The 19,523-nt window shown below is 44.4% G+C and overlaps 1 protein-coding gene across 2 annotated transcripts in view; it reads left to right on the forward strand.

The window, feature by feature from the left end:
• The first annotated feature begins 10,007 nt into the window (after window positions 1-10,007).
• MCM9 (minichromosome maintenance 9 homologous recombination repair factor) overlaps window positions 10,008-19,523 on the forward strand; it is a 104,957-nt gene continuing 95,441 nt past the window's right edge. For both annotated transcript variants that reach the window (XM_075554620.1, XM_075554622.1), the window contains exon 1: window positions 10,008-10,134. The gene's annotated coding sequence lies outside the window, so the exon portion shown is untranslated. The remainder of the gene's footprint in view (window positions 10,135-19,523) is intronic.

The following is a 19,523-nucleotide window of genomic DNA, read 5'->3' on the forward strand; positions in this document are numbered from 1 at the left end:
AGCACACTAATAAAGAGAGTAGGAATTAAGTAACCAGGAAAGCATTCAAAATATTTCAGACACAAACTGAAATGAGTCCAGGAAAGGCGAACAGGATGGCAGTGTCCAGAACTCTGTGCAGTACTGTGAGATCCCGAGGAAAGCACATGCAGGTGTGGAGAAGATGGTATAAAAATAGCAGCCATTTCTTCAGTCGTTGCTGTATACCAGGCACTCCACCCTCAAAACCAGTTCAAGTAAAGAAATCACACCTCCCCCCTCCTTCCAAATGGCACAGCCAGTAAGGGCGAAACCTTGCGTTCTTTTCCATTATGCTTTCTGAGGATTTAGACATGACCTTCTAGACCAGTGGGTCTCAACCTTCCTAATGCCATGACCCTTTAATACAGTTCCTCATCTTGTGGTGGCCCCCCCCAACTGTGAAATTATTTTCATTGCTACTTCAGCTCTAATTTTGCTACTATTATGAATCAGGTGATCCCTGTGAAAGGGTCATTCGACCCCCAAAGGGGTCAGGACCCACAGGTTGAGAACCGCTGTCCTAGACCATAAGTTCCCAAACTTATTTGGCCTAGGACTCCTTTTTCAGAGAAAAAAAAATCTTACTTAGCAGCACCCCTTGGCAATGAAAAACTTGAATACTATAACCCGCAACCCAGGCTACAGTGTAGCTCTCTGCTTTTGCAAACCCCCACCCTCCTACCCCACCACACACACCTCATGGGTCCCTGGTGTCATGGCAGTTAAACCTGTGGCTACAAGGTCAGTGGGAGAAAGATGGGACTTTCTACTCCTGTAAAGAGTTACAGTGTTGGAAACTCATAGGGGCAATTCTACCCTGTCCCATAGGGTCGCTATGAGTCATTGATTCAACATCAGTGAGTCTGGTTTATTTGTCTGACGGGTTCAATGCCCCCATGGGGTGGTATTGCCCACTTTTAGAAACACTGTTCTAGACTTTTAAGTACATAATAGCATGATTAGATTTTAAATTGAGAAAAACAAATCACTGTGTTTACTTCAGGAGGAGGAAGAGATGAGGGTGTAGCTGACGTTGGAAAGACCAGTTAGGGACATGTTAAATTGGCTCAGATTAGGACTGAACTTACAAACTGTTGATGAGAACAGAGGTGAGGTGACATGGTGAATGTACAGTTGGTGTGAGTTAGTGACAAATGTGCCTGGGGCATGCAAGAAAATTAAATATGGACAAAAGATGAAGTTTGGTTCCATATAGGTTGAAATTGAATTTCCTGGGAATAGTAAGCATCTACAAACAATCTACTATGCAACATTTGCCCAAAATGAACGGAAGGAGGCAAAGAGGGCAGTGAAGCCAGCTGTTTTGTACACGACTTATTGTTGGAAAACCAATTTGTTACATAAACCTTCACTTAATAAGATGTTCTCTAAAAAGCCCTCAATTATTAAGCTCTGCCAAAAAGTTCCAGCAGTGTGATCTAAGTATGCAGCTGAGTAGTGGTCTAGGTTGATGTAAGAATGTTGTTGTTTGGTGCCCGCCAAATTGGCTCTCCCTCTTGACCCCGTGTGTGTAACAAAGTGAAACCCTGCCCAGTCCTGTGCCATCCCACAGTTCTTATGTTTGAGCCTATTTTCTCAGCCACCACGTCAGTTCATCTTCTCACTGCCCCTCTGTCATCATGCACAATGACCTTTTCCAGGGACTGGTCTCTGCAGATAACATATGGGAAATATGTGAGACTAAGTCCCATCATCCTTACTTCTATGTTGCTTACTGGCTGTATATCTTTCAAACAGATTTATTGGTTCTTTTGACAGTCCAGAATAGTTTCAATATTCTTCACCAGCAAAAAAATTCAAATGCAGCAGTTCTTCGATCTTCCTGATTCAATGTCCAACTTCCACATGTACATGAGGCAACTGAAAATACCATGGTTTGGGTCAAGTCCACCCCAGTCCTCAAAGTAACATCATCAAAGAGGTCTTGTTTGGCATATTTACCCAGTGTAATATGTTGTATGATCTCTTCATTGCTACTTCCATGAACATTGATTGTGGATCCAAGGAAGATGAAATTCTTGACAATTTCAGTCGTTCTACATTAATCATGATGTTACCTATTGCCTCAGTTGTGACTCTTTTGGGCTTCTTTACATTACTGAGTTGTAATCCACACTGACAGTTGCAACCCTTGTCTTCACCAGCAACTGCTTCAAGTGCTCCTACCCAATGACACTGGTTTCCCTGATGGGGCTGGGTGAGAAGGTGGAGGAAAGATGTTATTGGATTATATGATTCAGCTGTGAGTAATGGTGAGCAGGCTCAGCAGTGATTATCATCCTGCTGGAAATACAATGAGCCATCTCAGAAGCAGAAATGGGGAATCTCACTAGTAGCAAGAGAGAACACTTCCTTTGAACTTTAGGATCCCTGTGCACTTGATCCAAGAGAGAGCTTTGATACCAGCGGGTCGGTGGAGGAGCAGCAGCAGAACCAGGTGCCAGAGCACCAGACAGAGCAGTGGATCTCACAGCCCACAAGCAAGTAAAGCCGAGTACAGTACTTTGGGGCAGGAGTGGGGGGCCTCTGGGCACTAATTGTGGTGGGTGGTTTTTCTGACTGAGCTTACAGCTCAGTGGCATGCCTTCTGGGTATTTACTGGTAGCCCTAGGGCTTTGTGACACTGCTTGGAAGAGACCTGTAGCCAAGAGCTTGCCAACCGGAGGACCGCCTGCAGGCACAACACAAGAAACTGTTCTGACTGACCAACTGTAGCTGAGCATTTTCTCACCTATATTATAATTGGGTAATTTCCCTAAGAAACTTCATCATCCAGAGCATAATGTATGAGTTCCTTGTGGCAGTTGCAACACATTATTGCAACAACAACAACAACAAATAGAGCTGTGGGAGGGACAGTTTGTCTCAAAATTGCTAGGGAAGATGGAGGGTGGAGCCCTGTGTCTGACTGTTGCCTTGAGGCAGTTTGCCTTGGGGGCTCAGATGTGGTCTCCATTCTAGTTCCTTAGCCAGGAATTGCATATTCAAGAGAAATGGCATTTTATTCATCCTGAAAAAGAACATTTCAAGATCTGTTTTGAAGTACAATCCTATCTGTGATAGGATAAAACATATATGCCTACAAGGAAGATCAGCTAATACAATTATTATTCAAGTATACGAACCAACCCCTAAAGCCAATGAATAAATTGAAGAATTCTAGTGTCTCCAGTCTGAAATTGTTCAAACAAAATGCATCGATCCTTACTGGTGATTGGAATGTGAACACTGGAATGCGAAGGATCAGTAGTCAGAAAATGTGACCTTGATGGCTGTCTTAGGCTGGGTTGTCTAGAGACTCAAGTCCAGTGACACTCATCTATGTAATCCACAAGTAATCATATAAAAAGTAGGCTTCCCAACCCAGTACAACTCCAGTGAATTAGTCTAATGCTAGTCCATAAGTCCTTTGACTCACGTGGCTTCATGCTGGTGACAGTGCTGAAGCAGGAAGGCCGCAGGCCGGTGGGTGCAGGGTGGTGTGGATCCAAAGGTCGGTGGAAGAATGCCAGGGCACCAACAGCTCTCAGGGTTGGGTAGCCCCCATGGGACCCCTGGGGGCAGGCACAGAGAAGTGGCAGAGATGGATCATCTCTGTTTGCCATGCTCTTACACAAAAGACTTAGACATCAAGGAGGTGTCATCAGGCTGAGATTTGATTGGCAGGTTTAACTTAAACCCTAGCTAGGAGTATCTAGTTGAATTAATCCCTAATTACCATAATGTGGACAGGCGCCCTGGTGGTGTAGCGTGTACATAACGGGCTGCGATCTGAACCGTCAGCAGTTCTAAACCACCAACGGCTACACAGAAGAAAGCTGGGGCTTTCTGTTCCTGAAACAGTTACAGTTTGGGAAACTCACAGGGCAGTTCTACCCTGTCCTACAGTGACATTATGAATCCACATTGACTTGGTGGCAGTGAATTTGAATTTGACCACAGGAAATTGCATGACAGAATTCTGCAATACTAATAACTTCATCATTGAAAATACCTTTTTTTCAATAGCAGACTGACTATACACATGGACCTTGCCAGGTGAAATACACAGCAATCAAACTGACTACCACTAAGGAGAAACAGGTCATAGAAAAGCTCAGTACCCTCAGCCAAAACAAGGTAGAGGACTGACGGAACTGGACCATCAAGCACTCGCATGTCCAGATTGATGCTGTGGAAGATTAAAACAAGTCGACAAAGCTAAAACACAACCTTGAGTACATCCCACCTGAATTTCCAGATCATCTCATGAACAGATTTGATGCTTTGAACACTAATGACCAAAGACCAGATGAGTGATGGGATGACACCAAGAATATCATACATAAAGAAAGCACCAGATCATTTTTTTAAAAAGAAGAAAAGACCAAAGGGATATCAGAAGAAACTTTGAAACTTGCCCTTGAACAAAGAGCAGCTAAAACAAAGCTAAGGTGAAAGACCTGAACAGAAAATGCCAAAGCTTGAGAAAACAAAGCAATGTAATGAGATGTGCAAAGATATGGAGTGAAAAACTGAAAGAGCTTAAGAAAACGTCAAGCTGCAAGTTGCAATGTTAGCGGATCCCCATTGATGCTGTTGCAAAAGGAAGGGCTATCCCAGGAAAGAACTTGTCAGCGCTCGTCTGTGTCAAGAGGAAGCATGTGATCAAGAACAGAAGGTAAAGAATGAAGAAATCCAAAGGTGCATGGTACCATTACCAACATTAAGGCTCTAGGAATTGACGGAATGCCAATGGAGATGTTTCAAGAAACTGAGGCAGTGCTGTGAGTAATCTATGCCAAGGAATTTAGAAGACGGGTACTTGGCTAATTGAAGAGATCCATATTTTTTCCCATTTCAAAGAAAGGTGACCCAATATTGTGAGGAAATTATTGAATGATATCAGTATCACATGCAATATTTTGCTGAAGATAATGATTACACAACTTTGCTGAAAGTAAAAATGCTATGAAACTCACTGAAGATGATCAAGGACTACAGTTTCATTATGGATTACAACTTAAAAATCCTTACAACTGCATCAGTAGGCACACCATGATAAATGGAGAAAAGACTGACATGCTCTCAGATCTCATTTTACTTAGATCCACAATCCACATTCTTCAAAGCAGCCGTCAAGAAATCAAAGGTGGTATTGCTTTGGGCAAATCTGTTGCAAGTCTATTTAAAATGCTAACAAGGATCAATGTTACTTTGAAGACGAAATGTGCCTGTCCTCAGCCACCGTGTTTTCAGCTGATTCGTATACATATCAAAGCTATGTCGTGAATAAGGATGAGTGGAGTAGAATTCATGCGTTTTAATTATGGTGCTGGGGAAGTATAGTGAAAGTACTAGGCGCAGCCAGAACAGCAAACAAATCTGTCTTGAAGCAAGAGTACAACCAGAATGCTCTTCCTAGAAGTGAGGGCCGTGAGCCATGCTAGCAGATGGGCTAATCCAAGAGAGAAGGAAAACATGGTTGGTAGAGGCCCAGCCAAAAGAGAGGAAGATACCCAACAAAACAGACTCACATGGTGGTTGCAAGAATGGCCTCCAACATAGCCACCATCATGAGGATGCAGCAGGACAGCAATGGTTGGCGCTGTGGTGCACAGGGTTGCGGAGTCCATGAACAAGAATAAGTTCACTTTGTTTCAATCATTCAGCTGCACCTATAATGTATAAGCCTCACAGCAAGCGAGCTACAAGGTTACCAGATCTCCATGTGAAGAGGAACAGAGAAAGGTGACTTGCAAAAAGAAAACAATGTAACAGATAAGTCTGAAAGTTTAGAGATGCAGTGATAATTGATGGATTTCAATTCCTTCTTTGTCTGTCCCCAACGTTTGACTGTATCCTTTGTTTTGCTATTATGAGATACTCAGAATCCTGATGGCTATTTTGTTTAGGCAAAATAGTTGCTGTTACTTACAGCCAATAACTTAATTACATTTATACTGTGGGATATAATATCCACAAGTTTATCTTTAGCTAACTAAGTCCATATCCTGTGACTTACATTTATTTTACTTGTTTTTGAAGCTTTCCACTTGGCATTAAATTTAAACGGACATCTTTGAAGTTTGCTCTCTGGTATTATTCAGGGTAACCTCGTGTACAACAGAAGAAAGCAGGGCGCAGCCCTATGACAACCTCACTCAGCATGGCCCTGGGGGAGAGCCCATTGGCAGCCAGCATCAGTCCATCTCATTGGATTTTCCTTTTTCTCACGGACCCTGTACTCACAAACGCCTCTTCCAAATTCAGTTTTGTGTACTGTCTTAGCCAAGTGACTTCAATTCCCAATAGCTTTAAGTGAACCAGAAACTAAAAAAAATGTGATACTCTTATTTGCACAAATATCTAAATCAACATCACTGGCAGTAGAAATATTTTTCTGGAGAAATTGGGAGTATTGGAAAAGATCTTCAGACAGCTGCCTTCCACACAAGAGAGCCAGGTTGGCTTCCTTGCCAGTGCACCTCATGTACAGCCATCATCCTGTCAGTGAAGTCTTGCAGGTTGCTATGATGCTGGGCATGTTTCAGCAAAGATTCCACACAGGGGCAGACAGGAAAGGCCTAGAGACATCCTTCCAGGTTCATACATGGAAAATAGATCTGCTCCATAGGGTTTTCCAAGTTGTGACCTTTCCAAAGCAGGCTTGACTTTCACCAGCCCTTACAGTCGAAAATGTAAGGCACTAGAATCCCTAACCTAGGGACTAGGATCCAGACATAATATTTAAACAACCAATTCTATCCCCAAAGATTAGCAAAGAACAATTGGAATTTTAAGGTAAATATCAGTTACAATAATAGTTTCCAAACTAAATGACATTCTGTGCTGTCAGGTCAATTCCAGCTACACTATAGGATAGGATAGAACTGCCCCATAGAGTTTCAAAGGTTGGAATGCAATCTTGATGGAATAGGTTGCCATATATCTCCCCTTCTAGTGGCTAATTGCTAACAGTTGGCCTTTCCATTAGCAGTCAAACACTGCCCACTAGGAATTCAAGAAATTAAAACCAAACTTACTCCCCTGGTGGTATACGCATAGGCATAGTGGCTATGCTTTGGGTACCTGTGTTAGTTCAGATGGACAAATTCATAAACACTCACATGTGTATAAGGAAGAGGTTTATATAGTAGAGTCACTGAATACTGAGAAAACATCCCAGCCCAGTTCAGATCAAGTCTCATATTAGCCCATATGTCCAATAACAATCTATAAAGCCCTCTTCAGACTCAGGCAACACATATAATGATGTAGAATGCAGGACGACCAGCCAGTGGGTGGTAAGTGGTGTAAGCATCTCAGCACTGGCAGGGGTCTCCACGTGGCTCCTCCAGTTCCCAGGGCACCGGGTCTATCAGCCTATCAACATAGTGTCATATGCCTTGTTGGTAGAGCGTCTCTCAGGGAGTGAGCAGAGAGTCTGCCTGCTTCCTCCAAGGAGGAATTCCCAGAATCATCAGTGGAAGGCCATGCCCACAGGGGCCTCATTGTCTCTACAATGATTGACAGGCTATACTCCACCCCTTCACTCCTAATCCTCCCAAATTGACAACACATTATATAACTACCACAGCTGCTAACCACAGGGTCGGCAGTTTGAAACCACCAGCCAGCTCCTTGGGAGAAAGAAGGGCTTTCTACCCTGTAAAGAGTCCACCTCAGAAACTCAAAGGGGCAGTTCTACCCTGCCCTACCTTGTAGTCGCCATGCGGCAGAAGAAATGAAATACCACCTAGATGGATGGAGAGCTGTTCAAGGGTTGAATGGCTCAGGATCGTTAAGATGTCAGTTCTGCCTACAGTGACCCATAGACTTGAAAGGCGATCCCAATCAGCATTTTTTAAAAATAGAAAGTAACAAGCTAATTCTAAAATTCATATAAAAATACAAGCGACCCAGAAGAGACAAAAGAATTGTGAAAAGGCCAGCCTGTGTGATCATGGGGTGTCGATGAGAGTCAGGTATCAGGCATCTAAGACCCTGAACAAAATCATACCCAATGTGAATTGGGGGTGGGGGTGGGGCATGGAGTAGAGACCCAAAGCCCATTTCTAGACAAGTAAACATCTCCTCACAGAAGGGTCACAAGGAAGAGATGAGCCAGTCAGGGTGCAGTATGAAACACACAACTTTCCTCCAGTTCTTAATGCTTCCTTCCCCCCACTATCATGACCTCAATTCTACCTCACAAATCAGATTAGACCAGAACATGCACACTGCTACAGATAAGAGCCTGAAGCACAGGGAATCCACAATAGATAAACCCTTCAGGGGCACGAGAGTAGAGATACCAGGACGATAAAGGGAAAGGTGGAAGGAGAAAGGGGGAATCAATCATAAGAATCAACATATAACCTCATCCCAGGGGGACAGACAACAGAAAAATGGCTGAAGGGCAACAGAGGATGATGTAAGATATGAAAATAATTATAATTTATCAAGGGTCCATGAGGGAGGGAGGGGGAAAATGAGCTGATATCAAAGGCTCAGGTAGAAAGATTGAAAATTATTATGGCGGCATATGTACAAATGTGCTTTACACACTGGATGCATGTATGGATTGTGATGAAAGATGTAAGAGCCCCCAATAAAAGTATTATTAATAATAAAAAATTGTGAAAAGGAACAAAATTGGATACTAGATACTGTATGATTTTAGGACTTATAAAAGTTATAGTTGTCAAGGCAAACAAATTTTCTGTAAAAATACACAAATAATGGAACAGAATAATCTAAGAAGAAACCCACACATGTAAAGATAACTGACTTTTTATATGGGCGGAAGTGCAGTTCTTTCAACAAATATTCTGGATGGATATGTATAAGGAGAAAAAATTTACCTACAATTGATAAGGAGCCCTGATGGCTTAGTGATGACTCCCTTTAGGCTGCGATCATCAGTGACAGTCACAGGGGCAGTTCTGTTCTATAAGGTCGCTATGAGCCTGCATCCACTCCATGGCAGTGAGTACAATTTATATTTGCATCACAAAAAAACAACTCAAAACGGTTTATAGTCCCAAGTATAAAACGTAAAACTTAAAAAAAGGAAACAAAAGGAAAAATCATAAAAATTGTCCAAAAACACCAAATCCCAAACTCCATGCCATCTAGTGCACTCTGGTCACAGCGACCCCATGGGACAGGGAGAACCGCCTGGGTGGGAGTCTGAGATTGTGAACCTGTGCATCTCCACCTCTCTCATGCCAAGACCCTTTCATACAGTTCCTCATGTTGTGGTGGCCCCAACCATAAACTTATTTTCCTTGCTACTTCATAACTGTAATTTTGCTACTGATATATCTGATATGTGCAGGGCGTATTTTCATTGTTACAAATGGAACATACAGCATAGTGATTAATCACAAAATAATATAATGATATGTTGTGAAGTATTTATTTCTAATTAGAAATAAGTTAAGTTTTGTCTTGAAGCCTGTTGCGGCAAGGGTACTACTTGTCTGTGGGCGTATCTGCATGTGGGCGGACTCCAATGGAGACTGCTAGAGGAGCGGGGTCTCGGTTCCTAAGACCATCGGAAATAGGTGTTTTCCGATGATTTTAGGCGGCCCTGTGAAAGGGTCGTTAGACCCCCCACCCTCTCCCCCGCAAAGGGTCGCGACGCACAGGTTGAGAACCGCTGCGGAAAGCCTCGTGTTTCTCTCGCTTAATGAACTTAGATTAGGTTAAGATTTCCTAGAGGCACCAAAAGCACCATCTTTTCTGGTGGGCTCCAAACCCGCCTCCCTAAGCCCGCCCCAGGGCGGGCCGCGCCCTCGCCCCGCCCCACCTCGGACCGCCCAGCACGCGCCTCCCACGCGCCTCGCCAAGTGCGCGCCGAGCGCTCCCGCGGCCGCAGCAGGAAGAGCGCTGGGCGGGAAGTGGGCGGGGCGCGGCCCGGCGGCCTCCCGAGCCTGCGCGCCCGCGAAAGCCCCGCCCCGAACCTGCGCGCCCGCCCCGCCCCTCTCCGCCCCGCGCCTTCCGTTCCTAGGTTCCGCGCCGACCCGCCGCGCAGCGAGAAGCTTTGGGGGCTCCGCCGCCTGCAGAGGAGCGTGCCGGCGGCCGCTTGTGACCCCGTGTCAGTCTGTAAGTGACAGCCGCTGGCTCATTCCACGGTTTTACTTTTTTTTTCAACTGCACTGGTCCCAAGTCTCTTCCACGTCTGGCTAATTCAAAAACTGTTCAACTTCGGGATCGCTCTGGAGAGGGAGCTGCCCGGGACAAAGCAGGGAAGAGAGTCGTGCCGAGGTATTTCCAGGCAGGCGATGCGACCTTAGGCCCTTTGCCTTAAGAAAGTTTGGAGAGCGTTCCTCCAAGAGCAGCGCGGCTCCACGCTAGAGAAGCGGAGGCTAAGGAACACAGGGTCCCGCGGGCGGGGCTAGAGGCGGGGCTTAGCGTGCGGGCTCCCGAAAGCGCGTGGGGGCGTGGCCGCCGCCGGCGGGGGCGTGGTGTGCGAGGACGCCGCCCAAGCGGTGGCCTTACCCTGGATTCTGACACAGCTACTGGAGGCAAGAGTGTAACTGCCCATGTGGTGCCTTAAGAAAGCGACTGCACTTCTGCAGAGCTGTTCGTGGTAGGTTCGAGCCATCACTCTTTCCGTTAGCAGCCCGTGGCCACCAAGGCTCCGTGGAGTCAGCTCTTCAGATGGCAGTTACCCGTGCCTGTCCGTCCTTCCTGGTGACTGTTGGTTGCTGTGCAGGAGTTTCGGACTCGTGGATAAATAGCACTTGGATAAAGAAACCGTTCCTAATGAGCATATTTTAAACTTAGGTATTCGATAAGAAAACTTAAAGAGAACTTGGTAATTATAAAAGGACACTTTTCTGAACAGTGCCCTTATCTATATTTAGGTGGGTATGTTTAGGTGTTAGGTGGCTGAAGTCGTTGATAAGCCATTTTGGAGCAAATATTGAAAGTGAGTGAATGCTATGTTTTACAAGATGGTTGTTACTGTACAAGTTGGTTGAAATAGAAGAAATTTAAAATGACCTTTATTAGAATTTAAATTCTGCTACCCTCTTGCCTTTTTGTGGAACTTTCAAACCGTTCAATTTGTGGCTTCAGATTTAATGTGCATTTACAACTATTAAAAATTGTGCTGCTTGTAGCCTCTCTGGAAACTCAGATTTTATTAGCAAAGACCACAGTTCAGACATACTTTAGGGTTAGTCCCTTCCCAAGCTCTTCTGCTGTACACTTGTCTGAAGTCCATTACTTCACCTTTTGGCACAGTGGACTATATGTTGGGCTGCTAGCTGCAAGGTTGGTAGTTTGAACCCAGCAGCCACTCCAAGAGAGACAGATGAGGCTGCTATAAAGATTAGCAACCTCCAAAACACACTGGGGAAGTTCTACTCTGTCCTTAAAGTCACTATGAGTCAAAATTGACCAAATGACAGTGAGTTTAATCAAACCAGTATGAGAAATTGACATGAACTTGTAGATTTGTTGTTGGGTAGTCAAAACTAAGTTGTCAACATGGTATCTCAACTTACTTTCACTCATGCCCTTGGAATTGTCATTGTTAAGTGCCATGCGTTGATTCCAACTCATAGCAACACTGTATACAACAGAGCAAAACACTGCCTGATCCTAACTCATCCTCACAATTCTTATGTTTGAGTTCATTGTTGCAGCCAATGTGTCAGTCCATCTCTTCGTGGGTCTTCATCTTTTTAGCACCTGCTCATCTTTACTAAGCATGATGGCTCCAGGGAATGGTCTCTCCTGATAACGCCTCCTGATAGAAAGTTCTGGCAGTACCTCTTCCAAGACAGATATGCTTGTGCTTATGATAGTGTCTGGTACTTTCAGTACTCTTCGCCATCAACATCGTCCAAATGCATCAATTTTTCTTTGGGCTTACTTACTCAATGTCGAAATTTCACATGCATACAAAGCGATTGAAAATACCAAGCCTTCGGTCAGGCACATCATACTCCTCAAAGCAACATCCTTGCTTTTCAACTCTTTAAAGAGGTCTCGGACAGCAGCTTTACATAATGGAATGCTTCATTTGATCTTTTGGCTGCTGCTTCCATGAGCACTGATGTCCAAGTAAGACAAAAATCCTTGACTGCTTCAACCTTTTCTGCATTTCCCAAGATGTTCCCTGCTGGCTCAGTTCACATTGACTTGTAATCCACACTGAAGGCCGCAAGCCTTGGTGTTAATCAACAAACGCTCCAAGTCCCTACTGGCAGCACACAAGGTGGTGTCAGTTGTCTATCAAAGGCTGGTAATGAGCCTTCCTCCAATCTTGAGCCACATTCTTCTTCATATAAACCAGCTTCTCGGATTATTTGCTCAGCATACAGATTGAATAGGTATGATGAGGGGATACAGCCTTGATGCACACCATCCTGATTTTAAACCATGCAGCGTGCCCTCGTTCTGTTCCCACAATTCTTTCCTTTTATAAGATCATTTTATTGGGGGCTCTTATAGCTCTTATAACAATCCATACCTCAGTTCTGTCAAGCCTATTTGTAAGTATGTTGCCATCCGTTTCTAAACATTTACTTTCTATTGAGCCCTTAGTATCACCTCCTCTTTTTTCCCTTCCCTCCCCCACAATTCTTTCTTGCTGCATGTACAAGTTCCTCATGAGAACAATGACTGTTCTGGAATTCCCATTCTTCTCAAGGCTCTCCATGGCTTGTTAAGTGGATACACAGTGGAAGGCCTTTGAATAGTCAATGAAATACAAGTTAACATCTTTCTGGTATTCTCTGCGCACAGCCAGGAGCCATCTCCCTTGTTCCACACCCTCTTCTGAATCCCGCCTGAAGCTGTGGCAGCTCCCTCTCAATGTACTGCTGCAACCATTGGTGGATGATCTTCAGCAAAACTGTTCCCTTGTGATATCAATGGTATTATTCTTTAATTTTTGCACTCTGTTAGATCACCTTTCTTGTCATGGTACAAGTATCTCTTCAAGTCAGTTGTGCAAGTAGCTGCCTTCCAAATTGGTGTCGATGAGTGAGTGCTTCCAGTGTGTCCTCAGCTCGTTGAAACATTTCAGCTGATAACTCCCTCAATTCCTGGAGCCATGTTTTTGGCTGATGCTTTCAGTGTAGCTTGCTTGGGCTTCTTCCTTTAGAGCCATTGGTGCTCGCTCCCATGCTGCCTCTTGAAATGGTTGAATGCTGTCTAACTTCTTAGGCACACTGACTCTCTGCAGTCTTTCCATTTCCTCTTGATGTTTCCTGCATCATTCAGCTTTTGCCCATCAAGTCTTTTCAGTATTTCAACTCGAGGCTTGTATTTTTCTTGCGTTCTCTCCGTTTAAGATATACTGGCCATGGGCTTCCTTTTAGGTTTTTTAACTCTAGGCCTTTGCACATTTCATTATAGTATTTGTCTTTGGCTTCTCGAGCTGCCCTTTGAAATTTTCTGTTCTGTTCTTTGACGTCATCATTTCTTCTGTTCACTTTAGCTATTATACAATTAATATACAATTAAGTTTCAGTCTCTTCTGACATCCCTTTTGATATTTCCTTTCTTTCCTCGGTCATAACCTTTTGCTTTCTTCATGAATGATGATCCTGATGTCCTCCCACAGCTCATCAGGTCTTCTGTCATTAGTGTTCAGTGCATCAGTTCTGTCCAGGAGATGTTCTTGAAATTCAGGTGGGATAGACTCAAGGTCATCTTTTGACTCTAGTGAACTTGTTTTAATTTTCTTCAGCATCAGCCTGAACAATGTATGAGCAATTGAGGGTCAGTTCCACAGCCAGCCCCTGCCTGGTTTTAGCTGCTAACACTGAGTTTCTCCAGTGTCTCTTCCTACAGATGTAGTCAGTTTGACTTCTGTGTATTTCATCTGGAGAAGTTCCCATGTTTTGTGTTGTTGAAAAGTATTTGCCATGAAGAAGTTGTTGGTCTTAGAAATGTTTCCAATTAGTGTTCCTTCTTCTTTGTTTCCAACTTGTGCATTGCAATTGCCAATAATTATCATTACATCTTAATTGCATATTTGATCAATTTCAAGAATTCTTCAATTTCTTCACCCTCAGCTTTAGTGGCTGATGTGTAAATTTAAATCATAGGCATGCTGATTGGATTTTCTTGTGTGTCAGTAAACACTATCCTTCCGCAGATATTGTTGTGCTTGACGTAGCATCGGCAAAGGTCCCTTTGGACAGTGAACGCCATGGCGCCATTCCCAGGAGAGTACGCCATAGCATGTGCTGATTCAGCATGGCCAGTACCAGTCCACTGGCCTCATTCATGCCTACAATATCAATCTTTATGTTCCACTCTATTTTTAACAACTTCCTGCTAATCCTAGATGCATACTCCTCTCCATCCTTGATAAACCATTGCAGCAGTTTGGTCTCTATGCATCCAATCCTTCTGTGTTTCATAAACTGGGAACCATATCGGAAACAAAAACAAAACCAGGATAAAAATATACCCAGAACAAAAAAATCATCAATGTGAATGAGGGGGAATGCAGAGTGGAAACAAAGAGCACCCTCCCTGGGGGGCAGACAACAGAACAGCAGGTGAAGGGAGACATCGGTCACTGTAAGACATGAAACAAATAATTTATAAATAATTGAATACATTATAATGACTTATAAATTTATAAACTATTATGAGAGAGGGGAGTTGGGAGAGGGAAAAATGAGCTGATATCAAGGGCTCAAGTAGAAAGAAAACGTTTTGAAAATGATTATGGCAACATATGTTGTACAAATATGCTTGACACAGTGGATGGATGTATGGATTGAGATGAGCTGTATGAGCCCCAATAAAATGATTAAATATGTATATATATAAAAGCACTCTGTACGATAGACTCAAACAGAGGAGAAGTTGCGAGGACGATGCAGGACCGTGTGGTGTTTCGTTCTGTTGTACATCAGGTCGCTATGAGTCAACCAATTCACAGCACCCGTGTTAGGCCAGTTTGACTAGAGAAACGTCCATTGATACGTGTGTAAGAAAGAGCTTCATATCAAAACACTATACATCAGGAAAACATCCCAGCCCAGACCAACTCAAGTCCATAAGTCTGGTACTAGTCTATAAATCCCTTTTCATACTCATGCAGCCACATGCAATGATGTAGGCTTCAGGAATATCACAGGCCAGGACTACGTCCTGATTGGCAGACGAAGCACCACCCATATCTTCTTACAGGTGCCATGTTGGCACAAAACTAAGTAGATCAGCACCTAACAACAGCTGAGCGCTGTTTTATTTGTTCTGTTCCTTGGTTCTCTGAAGCCATAGAGCACATTTTGCTGTGTTTTTCTTTCCCCGGCAGAGCAGAGTGCACATGGTAGGTATTAGGAATCCGACGTTGACATGGGTTTGTACATACATAATGGGATCTGTGTATTCATTAAAAAAAGAATGGGTGGAGACCCCTTTAATCGGTGGATACAAAAATCTGAAAGAGATTGCTTGACAAGGGAAGGAAATTAGAATTATATACTGTTTTCCATCCTAGGTATTTATCATTTAAATACAAATTTTCCTTTCTTTACATTCATGACAGCTGCTTTTACTGAAGACAGTGATTTTCCTAGAGTAGAAGGAAATAGGAAACCACTGTATCTCCAAACGTACAGCCCCACAGCCAGTGTGCTGCCTCTTCAAGTCAGAACTGACTGTCAGGGTGAAGAGGGGGGTGTGCGCCACGTACTTGCAGAGCAATGAGGACATGCGTGTGCGTGATGACCAGAGGGGGAGTGAGAGGGAGCTCCTTGTTCTTTGTGTGAGTAAAGCCTAGAACTAGCACATACACAGACCCTCAGAGTAACAGACATGCAGACTGCCCGTCTTGCCACCAGAGGGCACCAGAAAAAACCAATTTTGATCTTAATTTTGTAGCCCAGACCAGTTCTGAGTGGCAATACTGCGGGGGTGAAGGGAGGGTGGGTTGGAAAGGGGGAACCGATTACATTTGGATCTACATATAACCTCCTCCCTGGGGGGCTGACAACAGAAAAGTGGGTGAAGGGAGATATCGATCAGGGAAAGATAAAACAAAATAATAATTTATAAATTAGCAAGGGTACATGAGGGAGTGGGCAGCGGGGAGGGAGGGGAAAAATAAGCTGATGCCAAGGACTTGAGAGCAAATGTTTTGAGAATGATGAGGGCAATGAATGTACAATTGTGCTTTACACAATTCATGTATATATGGATTGTGATAAGAGTTGTATGAGCCCCTAATAAAATGATAAAAGTTTTTCTATCGCAAGGTGTGAATGCAATATCCCGGCGTGGAGGAGGGAACCGGTGGAGAGGTCTGGGAGGCTGGCCTCAGCACCATAAATTAAATGGATTCCTGCCCCTCCCCCGAAAAGAATTTGTTCCAAAGGACGATATTGACTCTGCAGCTATGGGAGATGGACATATTTGATCAGAGCACACGGGAGCAGATGAAGGGGCAGGAGGAGAGAGTGGAGCACAGCCTGGCCCACCAGGCCGTGATGATGATGTTCCTGAGTAGAGCAGCCAGTCCACAGAGAGAACAACATGGCTGGCCCTACTATGAGACATGATGCCCCTCAGCGACTAAGGGCGATACAGGGGACAGCACTGGAGACACAGTGTGGGAATTGCACCTGACCTGATCCCACCACACCGAGGCAAATCACGGGGGGAGTGCAGCGGAACAGCAAGGGAATGGAGTGGCAAGGTCCCCAGGGAATGCTGAAAGTGGACTTTGGGGCCAGGGCGTGGTGCCCCAACAGACTGGACTGGAAAGCGCTCCTAAGGGCCAGCAAACGATCCCTGAACTAACTACAAGCTTTTCTCTTGTGAACTGTTTTGTTCTGTTCTTTTTCAGTGGTTTGTTTTGGTTGTTTTGTTGTCTGGTTGTATACTGTTGATTTGTTTTCCTCTGTCTAGTTTTCGTGCATGTTAGTGACTCCACAGGTCTGTCTGAATAGGACAGGCTGGATGAACTATCTGGATGAAAAACAACGGGACCGACAGTTCCGGGGGGACTTGGGGTGGGGGGGTAGGGGGGGTAAGGAAGTGGTGTTAACAAACCCAGGGACAAGGGAAAAACATGGGACCCCAAATGGTAGAGAAGGGGGAGTGGCAGGCCTGGTGGGAAATGATCAAGGGTAAGGTTGCTTAGAGAAGAGGTATACTCTAGCCCAGGTGGCGATGAAGCATGGTAGTAGGGCAGGAGGAAGGTCAAGGGAGATGGAGGAAAGAGCTAGGAGTCAAAGGGCATTCATGGAGGTCTAGACAAAGACATGTACATGCAAATATATATAGGAGGATGGGGAAATAGATCTATGTGTCTATATTTATAGGTCAAGTATTAAGGTGGCGGAAGGACCTTGGGCCTCTACTCAAACACTCCCTCAATGCATGAATACCTTCTTTTATTAAATTGGAACTCTATGATGCTCACTCTCCCAACACAATGGCTGGAGCCAAAGTGGGTGAACAAGTAAATGTGGTGAAGAAAGCTGATGGTGCCCGGCTATCAAAAGAGATAGTGACTGGGGTCTTAAAGGCTTGAAGAGAAACAAGCGGCCATCTAGCTCAGAAGCAACAAAGTCCATGGAAGAACACACTAGCCTGTGTGATCGAGTGGTCCCAAAGGGATCAGTTACCAGGCATCAAAGAACAAAAAATCATATCATTGACTGCACACCTCCATGATAGGATCGCTGAAGACAAATGGGTGCATAAGCAAATGTGGTGAAGAAAGCTGATGGTGCCCGGCTATCAAAAGAGATAGTGTCTGGGGTCTTAAAGGCTTGAAGGCGAACAAGCGGCCATCTAGCTCAGAAGCAAATAAGCCCACATGGAAGAAGCACACCGGCCAGTGCGATCACGAGGTGCCCAAGGGACCAGGTATAAGGCATCATGCAAAAAAAAAAAAAAGATATAAGTGTGTGTATGTATGTGTATATATGTGTATATGTATATATGTATGTGTATATGTGTATATATATATCATATTAAATGAAGGGGGAAGTGCAGAGTGGAGACCCAAGGCCCAAGTGTCGGCCAATGGAGATCCCCTCATAGAGGGGTTTAGGAGAGGAGATGGGTTAATTAGGGTGTGAGGTAGTATCGATGAAGAACACAGCTTTCCCCCAGATCCTGGATGCTTCCTCCCCCCAACTACCATGATCCGAATTCTACCTTGCAGGGCTGGATGGGACAGAGGCTGTACACTGGTACATATGAGGGTTGGAGGTACAGGGAATCCGGGGTGGATGATACCTTCAGGACCAAGGGTGTGAGGGACGATGCTGGGAGAGTGGAGGGTGAGTGGGTTGGAAAGGGGGAACTGATTACAGGGATCCACATGTGACCTCTTCCCTGGGAGAGGGACAACAGAGAAGGGGGGAAGGGAGACTCCGGATAGGGCAAGATATGACAAAATAATGATGTATAAATTACCAAGGGCATATGAGGGAGGGGGGAATGGGGAGGGAGGGGGGGGGGGAAAGAGGACCTGATGCAAGGGGCTTAAGTGGAGGGCGAATGCTTTGAGAGTGATTGGGGCGGGGAATGTGTGGATGTGCTTTATACAATTGATGTATGTATATGTATGGATTGTGGTAAGAGTTGTATGAGTCCCTAATAAAATGTAAAAGAAGAAAAGAGAAAAAAATGATTAGGGCAAAGACTGTACAGATGTGCTTTATACAATTGATGTATGTATATGTATGAACTGTGAAAAGAATTGTATCAGCCCCAATAAATTGTTAAAAGAAAAAAAAAAGTTTTTCTAAATAAAGTGCTCTACATGCTGTTGGCTTTTAATTGTGCCGATGAGCACTGCCTCGCCTTGTGAGAAACGGAGCACGGAATTTACTTTGAACCTGTTGAAATCACAGGTGCTTCGCGCGCTCCTGTTTCTACCCGTATCTTCTGCCAGTACTGGAGTAGAGCTTGCTGTTCCTGCAACCAGCGGAATTAAATGAGACCTTGAAGAAGAAGAAAAACAATTCTTTCCTTCTTTTCAAAAGATCAAATATTTAAAGGTATATAAAGTTACATCTAAGCAGTTAAACAAAAAAGCTGTCTTAGAGTCTGATGTTTGTATAAGAACTGCCTCTGTATGGGATCAGATTGACAACAGTCGTGTGGAAGGTTAAACGGGAAGCTTGCGGGAAGTGAGTTAGTATGAACAGGGAATAGCAACTCGGAAAAGGAGCGTAACAAAGGCTGCACACTATAGTCAGTGTCACTAAATTGCACGTGTAGAAACCGTCGAATTGCTTTCTGTTGTGCATATATCAGCAGTAAGAGCCGCAAAATAAATAAAACTTAGAAAGTCCTTCTAGAAGAAAAGTTTATGTTCACAGCGACTATAACAAGGAATTCTGAGTCGGAACCGGCTTGCTGGCAGTGAGTCCGATTGTGGAAGTAAGAGTGGCGTTCACCGGGTGTCCGCGGAATCGGGCAGGGGACCACATAAGGATGGCATAGGACGGTGCAGCGTCTCCTTCGGCTGTGGGAAGGCTGTGCTAGGTCTC

Source organism: Tenrec ecaudatus, chromosome 7, assembly GCF_050624435.1.
Source record: "Tenrec ecaudatus isolate mTenEca1 chromosome 7, mTenEca1.hap1, whole genome shotgun sequence".
In the NCBI taxonomy this organism is placed as follows: Eukaryota; Metazoa; Chordata; class Mammalia; order Afrosoricida; family Tenrecidae; genus Tenrec; species Tenrec ecaudatus.